This window comes from Rhinolophus hipposideros (assembly GCF_964194185.1).
Source record: "Rhinolophus hipposideros genome assembly, chromosome: 19".
Taxonomy (NCBI): Eukaryota; Metazoa; Chordata; class Mammalia; order Chiroptera; family Rhinolophidae; genus Rhinolophus; species Rhinolophus hipposideros.
The window spans coordinates 25,157,189-25,161,407 of NC_138065.1; the positions used below are offsets into that span (position 1 = coordinate 25,157,189).

At 40.2% G+C, this 4,219-nt stretch overlaps 1 pseudogene across 1 annotated transcript; it reads right to left on the reverse strand.

Moving 5' to 3' along the window:
- Positions 1-462: 462 nt before the first annotated feature.
- On the reverse strand, positions 463-1,740 carry LOC308487474 (KATNB1-like protein 1; annotated as a pseudogene). Its single transcript has 2 exons — positions 1,046-1,740; positions 463-676 (listed from the first exon to the last, which is right to left on the reverse strand). The product of its transcript is annotated as a KATNB1-like protein 1 (transcript).
- Between the last annotated feature and the right edge of the window lie 2,479 nt (positions 1,741-4,219).

Here is a 4,219-nt window from a genome sequence, read left to right on the forward strand (position 1 = left end):
TTGCATTAAGATCCAGTAGTTCTCAAACAATGTTACCAAATAACCACATAATCGAAATACAGCAAAAGGTAAACAATCTTCATAGGGCATTTTCCCCTCTTTAAAGTTGAAGCTGCTCCTTTCGGATATTTTCCCACTTCATTGTGAAGTAGATTGTTAGGGTTTTGTTAGTGGTTTCATTATGTGGCTGGGGAAAAAAAAGGAGAACAAGGAGGAGGAGGAGGAGGAAGAGGAAGAGGAGGAGGAGGAAGAGAAGGAGGAGGAAGAGGAGGAGGAGGAGGAGAAGAAGAAGAAGAAGAAGAAGAAGAAGAAGAAGAAGAAGAAGAAGAAGAAGAAGAAGAAGAAGAAGAAGGAGAAGGTTTCGATTTCTTTCATACTTCACAGTTCTCCAGTGAGACATTTTGGAAATCATCTAGTCCAGGGATGTTTTGAATAACCAAGTACTCTAGTAGATGAAGTTTCTCAATGCCACTGTAATAAATAAGCAACTACATCCTTAGCTATATTCCCAGTATATCCTGGAACCAAAGTAAGATGGTTTTCTTGTTCCCACAATCCATTTAATTGTTGTTTTAAAATTTGAATTATTTCCATCATTTATAATTTCTGTTTGAATGTTAGTTCTGACCACCCCCTTTTTACAACTGCATGAAGCCAGCTTAAACCAGCTATTACTCTTCAAATTTGCTTTTTTCTTTTTTTATTGGGGAAGGGGAACACAACTTTTTTTTTTTTTTATTGGGGAACAGTGTGTACTTCCAGGCCTTTCCTCCAAGTCAAGTTGTTGTCCTTTCAATCTTAGTTGCGGAGGGTGCTGTTCAGCTTCAAGTTGTCATCCCCTTAGTCTTAGCTATGAAGGGCGCAGCTCAGCACCAGGTCCAGTTGCCATTTTCTAGTTGCAGGGGGCACAGCCCACCATCCCTTGAGGGACTCGAGGAGTTGAACCGGCAACCTTGTGGTTGAGAGCCCACTGGCCCGTGTGGGTACCGAACCGGCAGCCCTCGGAGCTAGGAGCACAGAGCTCCAACCGCCTAAGCCACCGGGCCGGCCCTCAAATTTGCTTTTAAGTAGTGATTTTATTAGAGGCAACAGTCTAGAGGCAGCCAAGTAAGATATATTGTTTTTCATCCTGTAAACTGTTGGTGAGCACAGGGAAGCAATCCACTGCCACTCCAAGGTCTTCTATCCTCACCAAATAAGCTACACGTTCACTTATACTTCTCTTTCTTCAGAAAGTTAAAGCTACATTCAATCTCAAATTCTTGCTGAACAGAAGTCGTGCCATTCTGTCATGGTCCTAGAAACCTCAGGGAAAAATCCATTGTATTTTGATGATGTTTTTTTGTCTGTGAAGAATCAGAATCACTGGAGTTAAGGAAATATGTTCAACTATCATTGTGTAATTTTTTGGGCACATCCAGTTAGTTTTCTGTGTCATGTTACAGCCCCCATTTATAGGGGACTGTTCTTGTTTGTTTGTTTTGTTTTGTAACAAAGATTTGGAAAAGGATGATGAACTTTCTTTCTGTGATAGATCACCTTATGTAGTTTTTCTGGCCTTTTCACAGCTTGTCCAACTGTTCTATTTATGCAAGCAGCCAACAGTTTTGGAGATTTCTTAACCTCTTTCATGTTCTTATTAGTGAAATTAGAGATTCTTTTTCTAGGGAGATCAATGGAATGATCCTCAATATTGTTACAAAAGTTTTGTTTTTTAACATTGTGTGTTTCAGATGCCATAATCTCTTGAATACCAGCTTTTCATGGTACCTCGGAGCCTCAGCCCAGTCCTGGCACTGATGAACTGGGCCTGGAAGCCTAGAGAGTCTCTCAGCTCCCAGGCCAAGCCCCACTCAGGGTCATTCAAACACTCTCTAATGAATTCTTTTTTGTGTGTGTGTGTGTGTGTGTGTGTGTGTGTGAATGTGTTTACCTCGCTCCAGAAATGACAGCATGACACACACAACGTTTGCTCTCCAATTAATAGAAATATCTTCACAGAACGTCTGCATTATGGCGCTGTCAGGGGCGAGGACATGCAAATTTCAACCTCCAGTCCTTGGAGTAAAGCCCCTGAATTCTTTATTTAAGTTATCATATTCTTCATTTCTGGCCGGTTCTTTTTTATGTTTTCTATCTCCATTTTTATGTTTCCCGTCTCTTTGTTGAAGGTCTCACTGAGGTCACTGAGTATCCTTAAAACCAGTGTTTTTAACTCTGCACCTGATAGATTGCTTGTCTCCATTTTATTTAGTTCTTTTTCTTGTTCCATTCTTTCATTTGGGACATGTTTCTTTGTCTCTACATTTTGGCTGCCTCTCTGTGTTTGTTTCTATGTATTAGGTGGAGCTGCCACATCTTGCAGTCTTGGCAGGGTCGCTTTATGTAGATAGTATCCTGTGGGGCCATTGGTGCAATCTCCCTTGTCACCTGAGCTGGGTACTCCAGAGGTGTCTCTTGTGTGGGTTTTGGGTGCTCTCCTGTTGTTGTTGTGTTGACTTTTGTTCAGCTGGACTTTAGGCAATTCTCAATGATGATTGTTCTATAGTTTAGTTGTAATTTTGATGAGGTAGTGAGAAATGGCAAGCATAGCATTTAACTACTCTGCCATCTTGACTGAAAGCTAAATTGACTTTTAAACTGTCCAAATCTCTCTTATTTGAAAAAAATAAAGTCTCAGCCCCACAAAGTCTCCAGCTAGTTCTCTTTCTTATTTACAGCCAGACATATTTTTATGGTTGTTGTGTCTGCACACCCAACAGCTACTTGTTTTCTTCCTACATTTCTCACCATTTTTTCTGTTTCCTCTGTAGATGCCCCCTCCCCCTACTGGTCATTAAGTGTTGTTGTTCTCAAGGCTCAGTTCTGCAACTTCTTCACGGGACATTTTGTCCCTGAGGGATCTCATCCATATCCGTGGCTCCTGAACACAAATGACTCTCAAACACACACCTGAGCAGATTGGAGCCATATCTGTAGAGCTAACTGCTTTTGTGCATATCTATCAGGATGTCTGATGCTTTGCATGTCCATAATCCAACTCAACACTTCCCATCCATCCCCAAACTTTCAAATGTTCACCACGAAACTCCTGTTATTTTTGACACCTCCTGTTTCCTCACTACTCCATATTTAACTCAAGTCCATCAATTTTACCTTTTACATCTATCTCACAACTATATTTCTCTACCACCCTCATCCAAGCTACCATCATCTCCCTCCTGGATCACTGCCATAGCCCTTCACTGGTCAACCTCTCTATTCTCTAATCCCCTTTTTCCACTATGGCCAGAATAACATACTTAAAAATGGAAAATTTAAAATAATCTTATCCTGTTGACCTTTCTCCCACCTCTCAAAAATGTATTACTATCCTATTTTTCTGAAGAGAAGAAATAAATTCTAACATGGCCTAAGAGGTGACACATAGTGATTCTTAATCACTTCCTCCAGCTCATTTTTAACTATACTTTTCCCCCTAATAACACCTAGCCTTTATTTCCTCAAAGTATAATCCTATATCCAGAATATACTGCTTGGACTCCTTCTTCACAGTCACAACTGCACTCATCCGGTAGGTTGCAGGTGAATCATCATCTCCCCTAGGTTGTTTTCCCTCACTCCCCAGATAAAGTTAAATCCTCCCATTACACACTTTCATATCACCAGGTGCCTTTCTTTCACATGACTTATTGAACTTATAACTTTTTTTTAATTGTGAGATTAATTAATGTCTGTACCTCCTAAACAACTGAAAGTGACAAGAGGGAGGAAACCACATCTGCACGAGTTTGCCATTGCACCCCAGAGCCCAGTACACCTGAGGTGAGTGTTCCAATTCATATTAGTGGAAAGCCTTAATGGCCCATGACAGTGATTCTTACGAAAACTTTTTTATGAACCTAAGACTTAAACATGCCACCATTCCTAGAATCTCTTTAGAATAACTCCAAGTTTAATTGAGAACTAGTGCTTACACAAATGTTACATTGACATTTTAAAAAATTAAATATCCAACAGACAGTACCCCCAAGATGACTAGGTAGAGGTCTGAAAGTTTATTTATTTGACATTTATTCATAGAAACAAGTTGCAAGGTTCTAACCCAGTTCACAAAATTTTATCTATCCCGTGGATACTGAGCATTTTACTGATAGGAGCTTTAAGACTGATTGCACTTTTGAACCATGAATTCAGGGTACCTCTTAGTCCAGAGCAT